Source organism: Hypanus sabinus, unplaced genomic scaffold (assembly GCF_030144855.1).
Source record: "Hypanus sabinus isolate sHypSab1 unplaced genomic scaffold, sHypSab1.hap1 scaffold_894, whole genome shotgun sequence".
Classification (NCBI taxonomy): Eukaryota; Metazoa; Chordata; class Chondrichthyes; order Myliobatiformes; family Dasyatidae; genus Hypanus; species Hypanus sabinus.
Genome location: NW_026781747.1, coordinates 116,536 through 139,941, shown reverse-complemented (window position 1 = coordinate 139,941; position 23,406 = coordinate 116,536). Strand labels below are relative to the sequence as shown.

The 23,406-nt window shown below is 43.7% G+C and overlaps 1 protein-coding gene across 9 annotated transcripts in view; it reads left to right on the top strand.

Moving 5' to 3' along the window:
- LOC132390435 (NACHT, LRR and PYD domains-containing protein 3-like) overlaps window positions 1–23,406 on the top strand; it is an 89,043-nt gene that overhangs the window by 10,626 nt on the left and 55,011 nt on the right. For 5 of the 9 annotated variants that reach the window (XM_059963040.1, XM_059963043.1, XM_059963049.1 and 2 more), the window contains one exon: window positions 12,941–13,091. The exons of 1 other annotated variant lie outside the window; for it this stretch is intronic. The gene's annotated coding sequence lies outside the window, so the exon portion shown is untranslated. Of the gene's footprint in view, window positions 1–4,813; window positions 4,856–7,515; window positions 7,537–12,940; window positions 13,092–23,406 lie in introns of those variants that run through there. 3 more of the 9 variants (XM_059963041.1, XM_059963042.1, XM_059963045.1) reach the window with 3 other exon arrangements.

Here is a 23,406-nt window from a genome sequence, read left to right as displayed (position 1 = left end):
GTTTACCGCGGCTGTACCCCGTCCAAATCCAATGCTCGGCGTTCACTGACGCTCTTCCGCACCCCGGCTTTGGGAGCGCAAGGCTATTTAAGTTACTGTCGCCTTCCTGTCGGATTTAATCAGTTTATCCAATCTCCTTGATGTCTCCCATTAACAAGGCGTTTTCACCCTCAGAACTGCTACTCATTGGATTTTCTTTCGTTTTGTCTTCGCACCATTCACTGTAAACCGAGCGAATTGTGCGTGAATTTCCAAGGAGATGATCAGTTTCCGTAATGCTCATGCTACCCTGTCTGGCGCCAGCGGTCATTCCACGGTTCAGGTCAACCACATTTATTCCAGATTCGGATGTTTGGCCTGAACAACACTGAACCTCTTGACCATATCTTCATGTTTTATCCTTTGAGTTGCTGCCACGCGATTAACAGATTCCCATTAATGAGCGGCTGTGTCTGATAACACGGCCATTCAGTGCATTTAGCATCTAGAATATGGGTGAGATTTGGTGCTGATTTTTGCGATTTTCATGTCTCTAACAACAGGTTGTCGCTGACAAGGCAGTTTGGGGTAACCTGGAGAGAGAGGCTGACACTGTTCCGTCTGAGCTGTGCCAGTGTGCGGCTGCGCTGTAATTAAAATGCTCGCGTCCCGGAGCCTTTGTTGCAGCGCAGATGGATTAACATTCAGCTGGAAAACAGTTCATGAAATCTGAGAGATTTTTCTTCGTTGCTCTATAATTTATCACATCCTTCCATTAATAGATAAAGACAAATGAATGTGTTTTTTGTCAGTCCATTCTAAATATTTATAGATGCGCATTACAAAAGGGATCAGATCAGAGATGCAGCGCTTTCTTCAGGCCGTGTGAAAATTCCGGCTCAGATGAATGGCTGATCCACACAGCGGCAAGAATAGTAATTAGTGGGAAAACGGAGACCGGACCATGTTAGATTCCATGCATATTAATCACATTTGAATATGATGCATCACTGTGCTTCTTTATGATACTTTATTTTGCTATCTTACATTATATTATTAGCTAGCTTGCCTTCGTATTTCACCTTTTCAGCTTATTCCTTTTTAAATAGTCTTGTTTTGATTATTAAAAGCTCCCCGGTTTTCGAGCTTCAACTATTTTTGCTATCTAGGATGACATCTTAAATCAGTATGTAGATAGTCTAATAAAAGCAGGAGCTGTACTGAAACTGGTGTTGGGTAATTATGCTAGCGAGATACCCGACCATTTGGTGGGTGAATGGTTAGGTCAGAACTCCTTAAGTTTAAGAGAGCTATAGTGAAGGAAAGTGTAGACTTTGTGGGACAGTAAAGAATTGGATCAGGGTAAATTACGAATTCAATAAGCAAGAACTATGGAGAGTTAATGGGAGACAACTGTTTCTGGCAAGTCCACATCTGACATGTGGAGGGTGTTTAGAGTCCATTGGCACGGAGTATAGGGCAGCGACATTCCTGTGTGAAGAAATGACGAGATTGGCAACGTAAGAGAACCTTAAATGTGGAGAGAAGTGATGAGCTTAGTCAAGCAGGAAAAGGAAAAGTATGTAAAGCTTAGGAATGTCGAATCTAACAGAGCCCTCCGGGATGTGTGTGATGCCCTTAATGAGTAACTTACATCGGTAGTTATGGAGGATATGGAGATCAGTGCCGAGAGTACTAGTATGCTCGGGTATTTTGAAGTAAAGGAGGAGACAGAGTTGGGTCTCTTAAAGTGCATTAAGGCGTATGTGTCTCCAGGCCCTGATGATTTACCGAGAGAGGCAAGGCCCCTATATTGGGGCCTTGACCAATATGCTTGTGTCCTGCCTAGCCACAAGCAAACTCCGGGAGAACTGGCGAGTACCTCATGTTGATCCGTAATTCAAGATATGATCTAGGGAATAATCCGGGTGAGCATTGAAACTGCCGAGATACAGTCTGCTATGAACCAAGTACTGATAAACGGGACCAGTGCAGACAGTGGGTGGATGGTCAGTACAGGTATGGCCGGCCAAAGGCCTGTTTCAGTGCTGTCTGATCCACTACTCCACTAATTTAAAGATCGTGGCACCACAAGGCATTGATTTCAAAACCCCACACTCCTCTCCAATTTAAAAGTAACCAGACGAAACCCCTTTGTCACCACTGTGAATATCTGTTTCTGTTAAGGTAACATACAAAACATATTGAATATTTTGAAGAAGTTACGAGGAATGTTGACGAGGGTAAGGCAGTGGATGTAGTCTATATGGAATTCAGCAAAGCCTTTGACAAAGTTCCACATGGAAGGTTAGTTAAGAAGGTTCAGTCGTTAGGTATTAATGCTGGAGTAATAAAATGGATTCAACAGTGGCTAGATGGGAGATGCCAGAGAGTAGTGGTGGATAACTGTTTATCGGGATGGAGGCCGGTGACTAGCGGGGTGCCTCAGGGATCTGTTTTGGGCCCTATGTTGTTTGTCATATACATAAATGATCTGGATGATGGGGTGGTAAATTGGATTAGTAAGTATGCCGATGATACTAATGTAGGAGGTGTTGTTGATCATGAGGTGGGTTTTCAAAGCTTGCAGGGAGATGTATGCCTCTTAGAAGAATGGGCTGAACGTTGGCTGATGGAGTTTAATGCTGAGAAGTGTGAGGTTCTACATTTTGGCAGGAATAATCCAAATAGAACATACAGGATAATTGGTAGGGCATTGAGGAACACAGTTGAACAGAGAGATCTAGGAATAACAGTACATAGTTCCCTGAAGGTGGAGTCTCATGTAGATAGGGTGGTGAAGAAGGTTTTTGGAACGCTGGCCTTTATAAATCAGAGCATTGAGTACAGAAGTTGGGATGTAATGTTAAAATTGTACAAGGCACTGGTAAGTCCAAATTTAGAATACTGCGTGCAGTTCTGGTCACCGAATTATAGGAAAGATATCAATAAATTAGAGAGAGTGCAGAGACGATTTACTAGGATGTTACCTGGGTTTCAGCAATTAAGTTACAGGGAAAGGTTGAACAAGTTAGGTCTCTATTCACTGGAGCGTAGAGGGTTGAGGGGGGATTTGATCGAGGTATTTAAAATTTTGAGAGGGATAGATAGAGTTGACGTGAATAGGCTGTTTCCATTGAGAGTAGGGGAGATTCAAAAGAGACGACATGATTTGAGAGTTAGGGGGCAGAAGTTTAAGGGAAACACGAGGGGGTATTTCTTTACTCAGAGAGTGATAGCTGTGTGGAATGAGCTTCCTGTAGAAGTAGTAGAGGCCAGTTCATTTAAGGTAAAATTGGTTCGGTATACGGACAGGAAAGGAGTGGAGGGTTATGGGCTGTGCGGGCAGGTGGGACGAGGTGAGTTCGGCACGGACTAGGAGGGCCGAGATGGCCTGTTTCCGAGCTGTGATTGTTATATGGTTATATGGTTATACAGACTGGACACTTCAGATAAGCGACTGGCAATTGATAAAGTTTCTTTGTCTTCTTCCATTAATGTTGCTTCCTTACAGTAAAACTATGCCTCTCACTGTGTCAGAATCAGTGATTAAATCCGGCCCTAAACACTGTGCTTTCATCGCTGCACATTGTAACTTGAATCATCTCACTGGGGGTCTGATGGAGACTCAATCCCTGCCCTCAACAGATGCGATCACATCTTCCCTGCTACTGACATTTAAAGTACCCTCACAATGGTTTTCCGATTCAGTCTGGTTATGGTAAAACCAACTCGTTTTCAGATCTGACAAACCATGTCTTCCCACTGCCTCTTCCACCTCTTTCCTCCACCTCCAGGGAAGCTGCATTTCCATAAGTCCATCAGACCTACAGCCAATCAGGCACTGATTTTTCAATGCTGGAATCTTTCCTGCAATACCATGGGCTCGTAGCTTGTTGAGCAGCCTCATGTGTAGCACCTTATCACAGGAATTTCGAAAATCCAAGTACACAAACTCAACCGCTTGACTCTCTCTGTCCTGCTTGTTACTTATTCAAATGGAAATAGAGAATATCTGCTACTATTTAAATATGTCAGACTGCGCCAAATGGGAGACCCAGAGAATTTAATGTTTCGAGTTATTCCATAACTCACTGATGATAAACGATTGACGTATGTGTAAAGTAAATGTGATTTCAGGCCAATTCACCAGTGGGGAATGGACTAAATTATTATTTTAGATACATGAACTGACCCCTTGCTCGGGACATTGAACATCATGCGGAGCTTGACAGGAATGTGGAGAACACGTTTGCTGCTGTCGGGGTAGGTGAAACAGAGGAAGATAGATGAGGTGATTTTTCTGAGGTGGAACTAGTGTACCTTTGAAATTCGCTTCTTCAAAGGACAAGAGAAACAGAGCTTTCTTTCAATTGGCGCTATCATCCTGCAATTTGTTTCCAGTAAGTGAGCAATAAATTGAAGGAGTAGGGCGTTCTTATCTTGCTGTCGATTTTGACTGGGGGATGGTAACCCTGGCACAGCCGCTCCCGGGTTGCCCATTACCCAAATGTTACAACTGCGGACGACTGTTAAAGAGGGCTCTTTAATAGGCCAACTTAAATTCAGTTCAAATCCAGGCTACGGGGGCACAGTTAAATCTGCAGAAAGGGGATGTCCACTGTTCCAAAGAGAGCGCCTTTCCTTCTCCTGTCTCTGTGAAATAAACCCGCAGCGATCTTTGCCCTCAGCTGTTGCTGGAGTTTATAATGTGACAATAAACTGCTCCCAAGGTGAACAATACCTCAAAGCGACGTCACCAACGGAACGGAACCAGGATGCGGTTCATGATTCTTCTCTGCAGGTGGTAAAATTTCGCGCAGTGAAGTATCAATTCTGGTTCGGACCGCAAGTTATAAACACGCATTGAACCAAGGTGAGTTTTGTGTGGTTTAACACAAGCGTTGTGCAAAAAGGTATGGTGTAACATGCTGAATAGGGTGACGTTCAGGTTTATGAGCGTGTTATCAACTGAAAGTTGCTCAGGGTGTGTTTACATACTGTTAGGGACAATAAAATTCAGATACTCGGATTCCCTGAAACCAGCCCCAGGAGTTTTGCATCAGGTAGGAACATGGACTGTACAAGGCAGAGTTATGGTGTTCTAATCAGCCCTCTTGTAACGGCAGTATTTTTAATATTTCTACCATATCAATATCATCATTGAAAGGCTCATTCAAGCAAAATGAGTCTTTGCGTTTTTCACTACAATTGTTGTGGAACAGGGTGTGGCGTTACGCGCTGAATAGGGTGAAGTTCAGCTTTATGAGCGTGTTATCAACTGAACGTTGCTTCGGGTGTGTTCACTTACTGTTAGGGCCAATAAAATTCAGATACTTGGATTTGCTGAAAACAGACTCAGGAGTCCAGCACCAGGTAGGAGCAAGAACTGTACTGGGCTGTGTTATGGTATTTTAATAAGCCCCCTTGTCACGGCATGTATTTCTTGCATTGCTACCATATCAATACTACCATTTGCTGCTTTAGAGGAAGCTGAAACTGGTGAGAACAGATGAAGTTAATTTTATAATGTTGAACTCTTTTGTAAGGAAAATAGAAGCAGAGTTTTATTTTTATTCCAATCTGTTTAATTCCGCAAAACACTGAGCCTTCAGATTCAAGGGAGTAAATTATTGTAGGCGGTGTCACTGAGATGGAACATAGTGAGGGGAAATGGTGGAACAGAACTGAGGGAGCGAAAGCCCTGTTAACTATTCAACATTGCTGCAGCGCACACGGACAAATAAGGGACCCAGTGAATTTAAAGTTTGGTGTTTTTTTTTCCCCCATCGTTTTCTGACGAGCAACGTTACATCTATTGGTAAAGTAAAGGCGATGTCGGGCAAATTCGCCAGCGGGAAATGATCACAATTTCATATGATTACTCCGGTGATGTTGTAACCAGTTTCCAGTAAGAGAAAATTAAACTGAAGGAGATGGGCGTCCTTATCTTGCTGTCGACTTTGACCGGTTGTAATCTCTATGCAGCTATGCTTATCTCGTCACAGTTGCTGCCCAATCGGCCCATTACCGTACTGGTCCAAACGCGGGCAACACTTAAAATTGGTTCTTTATAAGCAGGCTAAGCTTGAAATCAGTGCGGCTAAAGTTAATAGGGACATGGTTAAATCTGGACAAAGTAAATGACCAGACTTCAGAAAAAAGTACTTCACAGGCATAATATTTCATCGGAGGTCACTGCTCCCTTCCGTCTGCTGTCAATGTCAAATAAACTCAAAGCGATCCCGGCACTGAACTGTCGTTTGAGTTGTTTAATAGGCATCCGTTAGTCTCGTGAGACTAGGATTTGTGCCTTGGAAGGTTTCCAGGGCGCAGGTCTGGGCAAGGTTGTATGGAAGACTGGCAGCTGCCCATGCTGCCAATCTCCCCTGTCCACGCCACCGATGTTGTCCAAGGGAAGGGCACTGGAACCAAGCAGCTTGGCACCGGTGTCGTGGCAGAGCAATGTGTGGTTAAGTGCCTTGCTCAAGGACACAGCACGCCGCCTTAGCTGAGGCTCGAACCAGTGATCTTCAGATCACTGGATGAATGCCTTAACCACCTGAGTTTGTAATCTCGCAATAAACTGGTCCAAAAGCGACGACGCCGATAGAACCTGAACTCTTTGCAGGTTGTGCCATCTCTCAGGAGCAAGTGAAACTTTCTAGAGAAACGTAATCATTGCCAACAGCACTGCTGAATTGATTCTGTCTCGAGCCACATGTTAGAAAGACTCATTCACGCAAAAGAAAACAAAACTTACTCGAAACTACTCTCGCCTCTGCCTGTTCACGCCGATGCCTGTTGAGCCAAAACCGTCTCACTCTGACTCAGTTCAGTCTGCCGATGGCCGCTGTATGTGGCGGTCTTCATTTTAAACCTTAGGCGTGCTACGTCACGAGCCTGCACTGTCTAGCCTCTTTTCCCCAATCAATTAGGAAAAATAGTTTCTGTCCGAGATATATTTACTTCTTCACTCTCCGACACTTGCTTTGATTTAAAAACACGGATTTAAAAGAGAGGTAAAAAGTCAATAGAGTGGACAAAACTGTTTTAGCGGGAGCATCTCTGTATCCAGGAAATAGAAATGAATAATGCAAAAGAATAAAAATAAAATAAAAGATTCGCCCTGTCCAAGGGAGTGCACTGTGCGGCAATGAAGTTCAAGTGCTGAACAATACAGAACTAATTTTGAGCAGCGAATATCTAGAAGGTCCAACTACTATAAATTTAAGAGCCTTTCATTACCCTTTCTCGAACGATCACGATTTATGCACCGATAATCACTTTTACTATCTTTTCAGAACACTGGATGTCGTACCTTCCCATGAGAGAGCAGAGCAGAAGTCATAGGGGATTCGATAGTTCGGGGGACAGATAGGAGTATCTGTGGATGAGATCGATAATCCTGGATGGTCTGTTGTCTCCCTGGTGCCAGGGTCCACGATATCTCAGATCGAGTCCTTAGTATTCGCAATAGGGCGGGGGAGCAGCCGGATGTCGTGGTCCATGTAGGGACCAATGACGTGGGTAGGAAGAGTGAGGATGTCCTGAAAGGTGAGTTTAAGTTTTTAGGCGACGTTAAATGACAGGACCTCCAGAACTGCAAACACAGGTTTGCTACCAGTGCCACGTGCAGGCGGGATTAAAAATAATAAGATAGCGCAGATGAACACGTGGCTGAATATATGGTGGAGGAGGGAGGGCTTCAGATTTGTAGATCATTAGGCAGTTTTCCAGGGAAGGTGGGACCTGTTCCGGTGGGACAATTTACATCTGAAGTGGAGGCGGACATATATTTTTGCAGGTCGGTTTGCTAGACAGGCTCCAGTGTATTTAAACTAGATACAAGGGGCGAGGGGTACCAGAACGTAGGAACAGATTGTATAGGAGATGGAAGAAAAAAGAAGACAGTAAAGTTGTTTGCACCGTTAGTGATAAAAAGAGAGTAAGAGGTGGAGAGTATCATAAATGCAACTACTTTAATGGTAGGAGAATTGTAAGAGAGATGGAAGAGCTTCGAGCATGGATTGAAACCTGGAAATATGATGTTGTAGCTATTAGTGAAACAAGGCTGCCGGAGGCGTGTTATTTGAAACTAAATATTCCTGGGTTTCGTTGCTTCAGGTGTGATAGAATCGGAGGGACAAGAGGGGGAGGTGTTGCATTGCTTGTCCGATAAAATATTACAGAGTCGGTCTGGCAGGATAGATTAGATGGCTCGTCTAGGGAGTTTATTTGGGTGGAATTGAAGAATAGGAAAGGTTTTGTAACACTTATAGGGGTGTACCATAGATCACCTAATGGGGAGAGAGAATTGGAGGAGCATATCAATATGGAGACAGCAGATATTTGTAGGAAACTCGGGTTTGTGATTGTGGGTGATTTTAATTTTCCACAGAGAGACTGGGAATCCCATTCTGTAAACGGGCTGGATGGTTTGGAGTTTGTAAAATGTATGCAGGATATATTTTTTTCAGTCATTACAATTCCATTCGTTTCAATATAATTATGGAGAGGCGTTGGACTGGAACAAGGGTTGAGATTTTTGATTGGAGAAAGGCTAACTTTGGGGAGAAGGGAAAGGATTCAGAAGGAATCGATTGGGACAACTTGTTTTATGGGATGGTTGTAATAGAGAAATGGAGGTCATTTAATGGTAAAACGTTGAGGGTACCGAATTTTTATGTTCCTGTTAGGTTGAAAGGAAGGGTTAAAAGTTTGATAGAGCCATGATTTTCAAGGGATGTTGGAAACTTGGTTCGGAAAAAGAGGGAGATCTACAATAAATATAGGCTGCATGGAGTAAGTGAGTTGCCCGAGGAATATAATGAATGTAAAAAGAATCTTAAGAAAGAAATTAGGGAAGCTAAAAGAAGATATGAGGTTGCGTTGGCAAGTAAGGTGAAAATAAATCCAAAGGGTTTCTGCAATTATATTAATAGCAAAAGGATAGTGAGGGATTAAATTGGTCCCTTAGAGAATCAGAGGGGGCTGCTATGTGTGGTGCCGAATGAGATGGGGGTGATTTTCAAATATTTCTTTTCTTCGGTATTCACTAAATAGAAGGATATTGAATTGTGTAACGTAAGGGAGTCAGGTAGGGAAGTTATGGAAACTATGATGATTAAAGAAGATGAAGTACTGGCAGTTTTAAGGAGTATAAAAGAGGGTAAGTCCCCGGGACATGACAGGGTGTTCACTAGAACCTTGAGGGGAGTTACAGTAGAAATAGCATGGGCTCTGACAGAAATATTTCAAATGTCATTAGTAACGAGGATTGGCGTACTGCTCATGGTGTTGCATTATTTAAATAGGGTTATAAGAGTAAACGTAGCAACTCTACCCCTGTATGTTTGCCGTCAGTGGTGGGTAAATTGATGGAAAGTATTCTTAGAGATCGTAAATATAATAAGCTGCATAGACAGGGTCTAATTAGGACCGGTCAACATGGAGTAGTGCGTGGAAGGTCATGTTGAAATGTCATTGAATTTTTTGAAGCGCTTACTAGGAAAGTTGGCGAGGGTAAAGCTGTAGATGTTGTCTATATGGACTTCAGTAAGGTCGTTGACAAGGTTCCACATGGAAGGTTAGTTCGAAAGGTTCAATGGCTGGATGAGATATGTCAGCGAGGAATGGTGGGTAACTGTTTGCCAGGTTGGAGGCCGGTGACTAGTGGTGTGCCTCAGAAATCTGTATTTTGTACAATGTTGTTTGTCATATACATTAATGATCTGTATGATGAGGTGGTAAATTGGATTAGTAAGTATGCAGATGATAACAAGATAGGGGGCGTTGTTGACAATGAAGCAGGTTTTCGAAACTTGCAGAGAGATTTAGCTCAGCTGGAAGAGTGTGCTGGAAGATGGCGGATGGGGTTTACTGCTGATAACTGTGAGTTGCTACATGTTGGTAGGATTCATCAAAATAGGACGTACGTGGTAAATGTTAGGGCATTGAAGAATGCAGTAGAACAATGATCTAGGAATAATAGTGCATAGTTCCCTGAAGGTGGAATCTCACGTGGATAGGTTGGTGAAGAAAACTTGGTATGCTGGCCCTGATAAATTAGATTACTAATTATAGGAGTTGGGATGTAATATTGAAATTGTACAAGACACTTGTAAGGACAAATTTGGAGTATTGTGTACAGTTCTGGTCACCGAATTATAGGAAAGATGTCAACAAAATAGAGAGAGTACAGAGAAGATTTACTAGAATGTTACTTAGGTTTCAGCACCTAAGTTACAGGGAAATGTTGAACAAGATAGGTCTTTATCCTTCGCAACGTAGAAGGTTGAGTGGGGGACCTGATAGAGGTATTTAAAGTTATGAGAGGTATAGATATAGTTGACTTCGATTGGCTTTTTTCCATTGAGATTAGGGGAGATTCAAACAAGGGGACATGAGTTGATAGTTAGGGGGCAAAGGTTTAGGGATAACACGAGGGGGAACTTCTTTACTCAGGTTGGTAGCTGTGTAGAACCAGCTTCCAGTAGAACTGGTAGAGCCGGGTTCGATATTGTCATTTAAAGTAAAATTGGATATGTGTAACAGCAGGAAAGGAATGGAGAGTTATTGGCTGAGTGCAGGTCAGTGGGACTGTTGAGAGTAAGCGTTCGGCACGGACTCGAAGGGCCAAGATGACCTGTTTCCGTGCTGTAATTGTTATATTTTATATTATACGTGTGAGAAAGGATAAGATTTGGGCGAAATTGCGCAATTAATCGTTCAATAGATGGACAGCATCTTGGACAGTCACTGTTCTGATGCTGGCTCTTCCATAGTTTCTCTCTCCACACATCCAATCAGATGTACCGATTTTCCAGCCTTTTAATTTAAATTTTATATTGAATACATCGTTTCTTTATTCAGTAACGGGATGTGGCCGTTGACATCTCTGTCAGCCAACCCCAGTTACCCTTGAGAATTTGGTTAATAGCTGCCATCTTGAACCGCTGCAAACTCTGGTGTGTAGGGATACTTAAAGTGCTGTTAAGGAGGGAATTTCATGATTCCGACCCAGCGAAAATGCAGGAACGGTGTTATGTTACCAAGCCAGAATGGTGAGTGACTTGGAGTTGATTTCCAACTATTTGTGTTAATCCTTTTATCCGGCTGGATATGTGGCGGACGATTGTGCCGGGCAATATCTCATTTAAGAAAAAGATAATGATAATATCTGTTGAATTTAGCTGCTGGAGACTATGTGAAACGCATCCTCCCCACAGTAACTATGCAGCTTGTCACCGGCAGCACAGAGTCCGGGAAGAGCTTGTGCTTGGACCATAATCCTGCGAAGGGGATTTCGGAAATACGAAGCAGTCAGAGATTGAGATTTGGCTCATGCATGAACTGCTACAGATGGGGCTGGATGTTCCTCCTGGACATTGGTTGGGGCAAATTACTGACTACACCACTCGGTGTGAGATATTGTGCAAGTAACCTGTGGTGGGTATTTGACGGATTCAGATGTTTCCCTGTGAGGTTGGTCCAGGGCTATGACTGTTTTCGACCCAATTAAAGTGGACCCTGTGTTCATCCACCCGGGTTTACGATGTTCTGAGGAAATGCTGCATGTGCTCCGGGCTCATATGTTTTTTTTTCCGAGATTTCTTTGGAAGCACTGATTGGTAATCTGAGGAGGGAATGCATTCCCATTCCTTCCTTCATCGAGAGAGACGGCCATTGAATGCACTGTTCCATTTTTACAACAGGAGAATTGGATCCTGTGGTTCAGTGTGCAAACCCTGCGTGGAAATTCCCCCTCAATGTCACTTGTCCGTCAGGCAGTGGAAGTCAAACTGAAACTCAAGATGCTGGAGATCTGCGCTAAAAAAATTAAAAACGTTTGAATTTTTTAACGAAATATTCTGAAACTGAACTTTGTTTCTCTACTGACGGCTGCTCCTTACGTGCTGAGCGTTTCTAATATTCCCTGTTTCTATTTATTAGATTCACCTTGGAAGGGTTTAAGTTTTCTGGAAATGGACCTGCGCAAAGGCTCTCGCTTTGTTGATAGTTTGTAGAGCTGTATAGCGATCACAGCTTATCACATTAAAATATCCCGATCACACAACACAAAATGCTGGAGGTACTCAGCTGGCTGGGCAGTGTCTATGGGAAAGGGTACAGTCAACGTTTCTGGCCGAGACCCCTCATCAGGACTGGCCCGAAACGCCAGATATACTCTTTTGCATAGATGCTGCCTGACCTGCTGAGTTCGTCAAGAATTTTGTGTGTGTTGCTTGGATTTCCATTATCAGCAGATATTCCCATGTTTGAAATTATCCTGGTATCAATTTGCCGTTTTATTTTCTGGAAATGTGTTCAGTAAAGTGTTTCGCAACAAGACCCAAGAATGGGAATTACAGGATTTGTGAATGAGCAGCACTTGCTGGCTCTGGACCTGTGCTCAGTGGAGTTCAGAGTGACGGTGGTGGAGGGATGTATGGTTAAGTAAACCAACCGAATGCTGAAGATCCTGGTGACAGTAGACATGGAGAGGATTCGATACGGAGAGTCCAGAATCTGACAGCACAGTCTCAGAATAAAGATGCTTTCCTTTAAAACGGAGATAAGATAAATAAAACTCTGTCAAAGTTTGGCTAATCTGTGGAATTTGATACTATGCAGCTTCAGATGTAATGAGAGGAAGTCAGGAATGTGGCATTGGGGAGAAAAAGAATCAGCCGTGATTGATGTTGAAGCAGACTCGATGGACCGAATCACTTCATTGTGCTCCCATATCTTATGTCTTACCATGACAGAATGATGAGTCCTTCATATCCCGTATCAGGATGTGTGACGTGTGAGGGACTATTACAGATTTGTTCACTGAGATCCTTTTATTTGACCTCAGCATTTAAATTTCAGTTAGATATGCATTTTGGAAGATTGAACAGAAATATTTTGTTTTCCTTCGTATTGTTAATGTGCTCCATTATCTCTCTGGTTAAAGTTAGACCTGCGGTGAGAGATTTATTGGAAGAAAAGTCCGCAACTGTAAGCCAACCACGACTGATAACGAGGGATCAGCGAACAGTGAGAGCATCAACTGGAGAGAGACCTCTGACTCAGAGTTTCCATTGGTTCAGTCCGGAGAAAGTTCGGTGAGTCTCATTTACTCGAAACTCTGGCCCCTTACACATTACATATCTGGAAAAAGGAAGGTAAGAAATAGGCGGAATGGACTGAATGTGCCCGGAAATACCAGTTATGCCTCTGTGTGACCCAGTTGTATTCACTGCAGGTCTGGCAATGTGCTTTCAGAAGCCCAGCTCTTTACCGTCACTCACATACCCTCAGTGTTTGCTCATTTGAAGGTCTTGCACCATCTGAAGTAGCTTTTGGTCAGGTGTGACGTTTCACGTTTCGTCATAGTCATCTCAAAATACGTTGACAATTTCCTCTCTGTATGGGTCATGCTGTTGTGATTGTATAAATGTAGAATTGCCATGAACTGCAGCAACATGCCATTGATTCCTCTGACTCTTGCAATCTGCAATGACATACTTACCCTCGAATATATTGTCGTGTGGACCTCTGCTGAGAACGGACCTTTTTTAAAGCAAGCTATTACAATCCTGCATTTTATTCAGTCCTCACTGGCAAATGGCAACCCGTAATTTACATTTACATACCTTGGCCTCGTCAAGTACTTTTCTACTAATTACGATGTCGGAACCTATGAACGTAACATTAAACATAGGTGGAAATTCAAAGTTATTTTCACGTATACGAGGCACACTGGATTTCAGCAAAGCCTTTGACAAGGTGTCACGTGACAGCTTGGTCTCGATTATCAGGTCTCATGCTGTCCGCAGAGAGCAAGCTGGATGTATTCAAATTAGCTGCAAGGTGACAAGCTCGTCCTCCGCCTCTACTCGTCGAAGCCTCTCGAGTCAAAGCCTCAAAGCTCCACTCCCTCACTGGCCGCTTTCCCTGTTGCTACCTGTGCTTATTAGACTGCCTATCGCCTTCCCGGCAGCTTGAATCAGTCTGGCCATTCTCATCCGGTTCTTTCATACACACCACATTCTCCCATCCAGGACTGACACTGGATGTTTGTCTGTTGGAATTTCGCACCATTCTCTGCCAATCGAGACAGTTGTGCGTGACAACCCCAGAGATAATCACAATAATCCGTCTGGAACCAACAATCATTCCACTGTCAAAGTCACTGAGATGACATTCTTCCCCAATCTGATGTTTGTTCTGAAGAGCAGCTGGAACTCCTGACCATTTCTGCATGTTTTTATTAAGGTGAATGGGCTGCTGCCACGTGATTTGTTGATCAGCATTAAAGAGCTGGTGTCCAGGTGCACTTCGTAAAATACCACCGAGTTTATTTCCGAATTAGACAAACCAATCACCCCCATCTCGTGTGTTATCTTGAATGTGATCTGGATCTATCTATGGATGACGTAGACAAGATGGTGAACTAAACATTGTTGTGATGATAAGGGTGGATAAATCTTAAGGGAACATAAGGTCCTTGGAATCTATGTACACTAATCGCGAAGAACACATACATTTGAACATGGCACAGTATCGCACTTCCCTGTAACAGACGGGATGTTAAGGCTGAAAAGAGCAGATAATTTTATTTTTATTCTGTGTAATTTTGTGAGCAAAGACGGTGTATATCTATCTTGCAGTGATATTCAAATTAAAAAAAAATCCTGCAGTAAATCTCACTGGCAGTTCTTATAATTATGGACGTCCACACTCAGTGGTCAATTGTTATCTACATCCTGTACTTAATGATATGGCCACTGAGTTTACCGCGGCTGTACCCCGTCCAAATCCAATGCTCAGCGTTCAGGGTGTGTTCACTTACATGAAATTCAGATGCTCGGATTCACTGAAACCAGACTCAGGAGTCCAGCACCCAGGTTGGAGCAAGAACTGTACTGGACTGTTATGGTATTTCAATAAGCCCACTGGTCTCGGCAGTATTTCCAGTTTTACTACCATTTCAATACCATCATTTGCTGTTCCAGGGAATCCCAAAAAAGTGGAGATAGAGGAAACTAATCTGATGAGTTGAACTCGTTTCAAAGGAAAATAGAGGCATTTTTTTCACTGTGTTTAATTCCACTGGACACAGATTCTGGACCGGAAAGCGAGTGAATGTTGCAGGCCGTCGCAGGGATGCGCCAGTGAGATCACAGTCCAGCTGTGATCATGGAGAATGGCCGAAAAGCTCTGATAACATGTCCTGTTGTTAATTCACTATTCCAGCAGCACACAGAAACCAAATAGATCTCATGTGTTTGTTTTTCATCACTCTATGAACGGTACATGTATTTGTAAAGTAAGGGCGAACCCTGTTGGTGTGTGTGTAAAGAGAATAGGACGCCAGTTAAATTCGACAGAGGGAAATGGCCATAATTTCAGATGACGGCTGCTGAGACATGGTAACTCGTTTCCAGTAAGTGAGCGAGAAGCTGAAGGAGACGGGCGTCCTTATCTTGACCGGTTGTTATCCATGGGAGATAGTTATCTCGGTACAATTGCTCCCCATTACTGCAATGGCCAAAATGGGGACAGCTGTTGAACAATGCCTCTTCACAAAGAGACTGACCTTGAAGCCCGTTCCTGACAGCTGGGGCACAGTTAAATCTAGAGAAAGAGAATGTCCAGAGTTCAAAAGAAAATAATATACTCCAAATGCATAATATTTCATCGGAGCTCACGGCCCCCTTCCGTCTGCTGTCAATTAGCACACAGCGATCCTGGCCGTGAGCTGTCGTTTGAGATGTTTAATAGGCATCCGTTAGTCTGGTGAGGCCATGATTTGTGCCTTGAAAGGTTTCCAGGGCGCAGGCCTGGGCAGGGTGTATGGAAGACTGGCAGCTGCCCATGTTGCAATTCTCCACTGTCCACGCCACCGATGTTGTCCAAGGGAAGAGCACTAGGGCCGATACAGCTTGGCACCGGTGTCCTCGCAGAGTGGTTAAGTCCCTTGCTCAAGAACACAACACAACTATCGACCTTCAGATCACCAGACCAAAGGCTTAACCACTTGAGTTTGTAATCTCACAATAAACTGGTCCAAACGCGACGACGCCGACAGAACTAGAAAACGATGGAGTTTGTGCTTTCACTCTGGAGCAAGTGAAAATTTCTAGAGAAACGTAATCAATGCCAACAGCACCGATGTATTGATTCTGCCTCGGGCCACATGCTAGAAAGACTCATCCACGCAAAACAAAACAAAACTCACGGGAACCTACCCTCGTTCTGCCTGTTCACGCCGAAGTCTGTTGAGAAAAAAATATCTCACTCTGCCTCAGTCCACTCTGACGATGGCCGCTGTATATGGCCGTTTATTTTAAACCTTTTGCGTGCTACGTCACGGGCCTGCGCAGTCTAGCCTTTTTTCCACGATTAGTTACAAAAAAATGGCTTCTCTCTGAGATGCCTTTACTTCTTCACTCTCCTCCTCTTCTCTCCAAATGTTATTCACATCTACGAGCTCTACCCGCCCCGATGTGTTCGTTCACCATGTCCACTCGCCGCATCCAAGGTCCCTTTCAATCTTCTCATGGTTTTTCACTCTACCCCATCATTCTCGCTCTTGTCGCAGCATCCCGCCCGGGTCTCACTCTCTTCAGCACTTCAGTCACCCAGTCACTCTCTTCCGGATGTTCTCCGTCCTCATTCCCTCCGTCTCTCCAGTCTCTCTCTCTCTCTCTCTCTCTCTCTCTCTCTCACTGCTCCCAGTCACTCTCTCCCTGACTACTCCGTCTCTCCCACAATCTCTCCGAAACAAATTCTTCCCAGTCTAATTCTCGTGTCCGACTCTCTGTCCCCGCGTCTCTCTCTCCCAGTCTCCCTTCCCACTAGTGTCTCCACCCCCATGGTCTTACTCTATCCAAAGTCTCTTCTCACCCATGTCTGCTCTGCCAGGCTTTCCCATATCCCCCACTATGCCTGCGGCGGTCGCTCTCTCACATCAGACTTCTTTTCACCTCCGATTCTCCCCATCCCTCCGTTTCTCTCTCTGTAACCCTAGTCTTTCAACCACTCGTCGGGGTTAAGTGGTGGTGTTCGAGAGGGGAAGTGGGCCTCCGGATTTTTATTACGTGACTGTGCTGTTGTGTGTGCTCTGGGTGTGTCTGTTGGGTATGATCATCGATTCCTCAAACTTCTGGATCACCGATTCACTCTTTGGACACTGTCGGTGGTCGGGAGGAGAACTGCGCCACCATGCCGCGGTGTCTCCCAGCAGGTGTTCGGGGACCGTGGAGAGATGATATCGGTAGGCTGGGCTGTCCGGTACTAAACTATATCAATCCCGCGTTGTTGTATTTTTACTGCTGTTCTATGTGGGTGTGATGACGTATGCTTGCAGCTACGGCGTCACCGGGGTAGGGCGGTGGGCGTGGGGAATATGGATTGGGAAGGTGGGTGTCGAGACTGTTATTACGTCATTATGATCTTGTGTCTGCTCACTGGGTGTGAGTGTTGGCAACGCGTCTTCTCGCTTTGTCTCCGTAGAAACGCTGTCTCGTCTGTCTGCACTCATGAGCGTTCATATATGGATAAATGGCAACACGTGACTATAATTACGAAGAAAGCCTGGCAGCATCTCTACTTCCTTAGAAGTCTGCAAAGAATCGGCACGACATCTAAAACGTTGACGGAATTCTCTAGAGGTGTGCTGAAGTGTAGATTGGTAGCATTAGGGTCTGGAAACTGAAAATGCTGAATGTAAATTCCTAATAATAATAGACAATATGGCCCTGTCCATCTCGGGTAAAGCGTTCCCCACCACTGAGCAAATCTGCACGGGGTGCTGTCGAAAGAAAGCAGCATACATCATCAAGGATTTTCACCACCCAGGTCATTCGCTCTTCTTGCTGCCTCCATCAGTTACAGAGAAGGTACAGGAGCCTCAGAAACCCCGCCGACAAGGTCAGGAGCAGTTATTGATCCTCAACTAATAAGCCCTTGAACTGGTAGAGATACTTACAGTCAGTTTCCCTCGCCCCATTGCTGAAATGTTTCAGAAGGTGTGGTTCAACTTTCAACGACTCAGTGCGTCATTTACTCGATTTTGCTCCAAAATTCCTGGGACGTGCGTCTAGGTTGGTTATTTGGCAAATCAGGTTGTTGTTCAGGTTCCAATCGGATGTCATCTACTTCCTGGTCAGGTATATTATCAGCTGCAGATGGGACATCACAGGAACATAAGGGCCGTGTGGTCTTGTGCCATATGAGCACTTCACAGTTTTTGGGAGTGCAGGGTACGATGTTAATCTTTATCCTCTCCGAAATTATTCTTGTTGTTGCATTGTCCCATTGTCTGTCATGGACATCATTCAAACTGACAATGCTCATTTGTACTCATTGTACTCAGTCAGTACTTGTGAACGATCTCTAGTCTGTGTGCGCCGAACAACATATCATCAATGTAGTCAAAAACTGGGGCGTCACGTGTAAGATTGCACTTTGCCGACTCGATGGTTAATGGATCGCGAGATTCCAGTGGGCCTTTGTAAATGCCCTTGAAGTGACCTTGATTAGTGAAATGACGTCACATTTCAGAGCAAATTCAGCTCATTGATATCGATCCAGGGAGAACAAAACACTTTCATCTGCAAAACTGATTCTCATTATCCATCTCCTTGTGAAATCCACTCGATCGAGCACTCAATATATACTGGACGGTATACTTCGAAATATCGATGTTCACGCCATACGTTTGGAGGTTACCCAGGCGGAATATAAGGTGCAATTGCCCCAGCCCGAGTGTGGGCTCATTGTGAAACAAAGAGCGGAAGTGGACTGACATGTCAGACCGGAAATTAGGATGGGAATTGAAATGGCTGTCTGCTGGGAAATTCCTCTTCTCTTGTGAATGGAGCTCAGCTGCTCAACGAAGGAGGGTCGCGTCCAGAAACGTCGACTGCTTATTCGTTTCCTAAAAGTTCACTTGGTGAATTCATCCAGCATTTTATGTGTGTTGAAATTAATTTGACCAACTGTTGGCTTCTGCTCAGTCTCTTCGTAAGCCCAGATGCTATTTTAGTCGAAGTCTCCACACATATTTTATTTTTGTATTTACTTCTAATACAAGATCTAAAACCGAGACAAATCCCAGCGTGAAACAGAGCAGCCCCATGTCAGTAGAGCATTGGTCTATGATGACGAAGTCTATGGAGCCTCGGAATGGACAAGATTAATACCAATCATGAAACCGAGACGTCAGCCCGAGAGAGTTTCGTAACATTCACTGACTTACCGAATCGTCAATTCTCCGTCTTTGAGATTTTGTAATTTCGTGTCAAGCTATCCATACCTCTTCACAATTAGGACTTTACTTGAATGACATGACATATGTTTTTGTCCCAGCTCTTACAAGACACGTCGGCCGTGTGTAGTCTTGAATATTTAGTGTGCTTGAGCGAGTATAAATGAATGGCCGTTGAGATTCATCAGCTCAGAGTTGCTTCAGCGAGATCGCGGGCATCTGGAAGTCAGGCTGGATCTCACACAGAATGGCTGAAACATTTCACTGTGTGAAAAAATATGGTGCATGATCATTGCCGCCATTGGTGTTCCCGGTAAGAAGATCGCCGAACTAACATTTTCTGTTCTGTGTGCGCGATCTTCGGACTCTCTCAGTTACCGACAGTGCTGTGATGCCGATGTGTCAGTGAATGTGGTGCAAACATTGTGAAACATCTCTGTGCTCGGTCAGAAGTGGCCTTGCAGTTTAATCCGTGGCCCCGGGGAAAAGAAACCGGCAGTGGAAACAGGCGCAGAAAGAATTCACCTTGTGAATTCACGGCACGCTATTTTGATTTATTCACTCATAGACGTTGTCGAAGTAAATTCCCATAATCGAGCGCACTTGACACCTTTACGGGATAATTGCTCTCATCCATGTGGCATGCTTTGAATTAGAACACGTGCTTTAAATCCAAGTTGAAGCTCACTGCTTTGGATTGATAAATATTGTGGCGGCGAGTTTGAAGGAAACGCGGAAACGAATCGCCGTTGAGATTCAGCAGAGTGCGGTAGACATCACTGATGAGCTATACGCTGTATCACTGGGGATCTGGCAAAATTCAGGAAAGGTTCTGGGCTGTGTTTTAGTATCCCAGAGCACGTTACCGCGCCCTATTATCTGTGGAGTGATGAAGAAATGAAAAGCCAGCCCAGCGCTGCTCCTTAGAGGTCAAAAGAGGTAACGTTTATGTGACACTCCACTTTGGAACAATAAGCATTGAAGCATTTAGAATAATGTTCCCGCAATTCGGAGCAAACCCTGAAAGAGGCAGATGATTCCAAGTACCTGTATCCTCCTTCCTGTATTGTTGAAGCAATAACAGGGAAAATACCCGAAACATTCAGCGGGTCAGGCACATTTTTACCAGCGGATACTTGAAACTCTCTGATCCAATACCTTGACATAGAGCGCAGGAAACTGCCAGGAGTAGTTGCGGAATTGGAAAGAAGTGTGCAAGGCGGGGCCCCTGTGGCCGGGTGACAAATGAGAGCCGAGGAAGATAATAAGACATGTAAGCGGGTGAAGTAAATTTGCCTTGAACTTCGAAACGTGTATATGTACAGAGCGGTAGGGAGCGGGCCTTCTCTGTCTGGGGAGAGCGCCAGAGCAACGTGACAGGAACGCGGCAGTCACCATCGCTGAGAACGTTGCCGAGGTACCAAGGCCTTGCACAAACTGATGGTGGGAGATTGAAATTGTTTTCACCAAAGTGTCCTCGGCGATCCTCCTGCTAAACACTCTTCGTCTTACGGTACCGTGTACCAGAACTTTTCTCCCGCATGGAGGCGTTTCAGGCATCAGCGAAACCGGCTTTACACTTTTAATCGCGCAGAAATGAACTGTATGCAAAGTTTGATTATTCTCAATTCCCAGTTTATCTCTTCCTGAGACCCACTGATCGGCGAGGCAGTATTTTGATTATTTAAGAGTTAACTAGGGAGTTGGGTGAAGTTTGCAAGTGATGTTGATTTTCTGAACTTTGGTAAAGTCTGTAACAAAATCCCTCAAGGCAGCTGATCGGGGAGGTTCGGTCACGAGGAAGTCACGGGGAGCTGGCGAGGATGATTCACTCCGGGCTCGAGAACAAGAAGCAGAGGGAGATGATTGAAGATGGTTTTAGCGAATGGAGGCCTGTGACGAGTGGGTGTGTGTGTCTCACTGTTAAGACCTCTGTAATTCACTATTCAAGCCATTGATTTGTATATGAATCAACATGGCTACACAGAGTATTATGTACAGTTGTATTCACCCTACTGTAGTAAATATATTTGAAGCTGGAGAGGGTCCGGAAGAGATTACTGAAGATATTTATTCCAGAGAAGAATGAGGGTGACATTGTAGGAGCTGATGGAATCAAGAGGGAGTTTAGATAATGTGGATGGTCGTGGTATTTTCCCCAGTGTTTAAGATCCAAAATTGTTTTATGTCATTCCAGTACACAAGTGTGAAGCTGAACAAAATAATTGTTACTCTGGATCCAAACCAAGACAGAAAAGAAAAAAAAAACAACAAAATGATGGAGACCGCAATAATAAACAAAAGACAATACATAAAGTATGATTGTTTAAAAATATTGATTGTCTGTCCATAAAGTGACGTTAATCACAGGAGGATCTGGACATATGAGACTTTCATTGATTCTTCTGCTGCATGTGACTTGCGCCTTACATGCCTGGCCGATCATGGCTCTCCACATCCAATGATCTGTTAGATCTGTTAGTTTTCTCACAGTGTCCATATGTTTTCTTCTTTGCCTTCCTCTACCGCGTTTCCCAGGCATACGGCCTTGTAATGTAAGGCATTCTATTGCTCCCTTTCTGATGTGATGGGCCAGCAATTTAACTTTCCTCTAATTTAATGTTTTCATTAAAAATCTTTTTGTCTGGGCATGTTGGAGTACTGCCTCATTAGTTACCCCATCTCTATATGATATTTTCAGAATTCTTCTAGGAAACCACATTTCTGTTGCTTCTAAGTTTCTTTGGGGTTCTGATGTCATAGTCCATGTCTCGGAAGCATACGGCAAGATTGCCGAGATGTAACACGTTAGTAGACTAAGTCTTTTTGACACAGATTTTTTATTCTATTGGGAAAAATGGGTTTCATTTTTTGGAAGTTGTTTTTGGCAATGCCAATTCTTATTTTTATTTCTACTTTACGTCTAGCATCTTGCGATATAAAGCTCCCATGGTAATTACAGCTGGTCTTTTGTTCAATCTCTTTTGTTACCGATGGACAATTGGCACTTGAGAGAATTCTGCTCTTTTGATGTTACAATATATTTGGATTTGTTGACAGTTGATTTTTAGACCAAAATCTACACTTGTTTGTACTACTTTGTCTAGGAGGATTTGTAGGTCTTCTGCAGCACACGCAGTTAGGGTGGTATCGTCTGCATATCTCATATTTTTGCTGTAAACACCTTCAATTTTTATCCCATCTCGGTCTTGTATTTCTCGGTTATTTGCCCTTCCGTCAATGTTTAGAATAGTGAGAATTTGAAATAATTTTTCATGTTGCACTTTGTCGAATGCTTTACTGAAATCAATAAAACATAAAAGACATCATTTTAATATTCAATTGCCCTTTCTGAAAGTATTCGCATTATGAAAATTGTGTTCCTAGCTTCTCTGTCTTAAATAGACCCATATTGCCGTTGAGAAATTTCAGGCCTTAACATTTTTTAAATTCGACTCAGAACTATTCTCAACAAAATCCTTATTATGTAATTCATGAGACTGATTGTTCTATAATTTTCACAGCCAATACTTCCAGGAATTTTAGGCAGAGTTTTAATTGCTGATTTCAAGAGATCGTTAGGCAATACACCAGACTCATATATGCCATTAAACACTTCAGAAAGAATGTCTATGCCCAGATCTTCTAAGGCTTGTATCATTTCCATTTATATTTCATCAGGTCCAGGGGCTTTACAATGTTTCATGCTTTTCACTGCTTCAGTTATTTCTTCTTTGGCAATCGGTGGGCCAGAATTAGGGTGTTTAATATCTGGGGGTTCCCCTCTATTATCTTCAGAAAAACCTACTCTATATACTGAATCCAGCTCTCACATACTTTATTGATCTGTTATGCATCCTGCAGAGGAGGTTTCCATAATTCCAGTAATTTCCTTTTTTTGTCCATACCTTTGCTGTTGTTAATATAGCCTTCTCCTTGATTGCATTTTTGATTCAGCCTTTCTTCCATTGCAATATTGCACAACTGTTGGGTCTGTGACATTGATTATATGTCCATAAAGTAACATTAGTCACAGGAGCGTCTGGACATATGGAATCTGACTTTGATTGTCTGTCCATACAGTGACGTTAGAGAACGAGTCCCCATTCCATCCCTCACAGGGAAAGGCTCTGATTAAATACGCTGATTTGTGTTTGCAACAG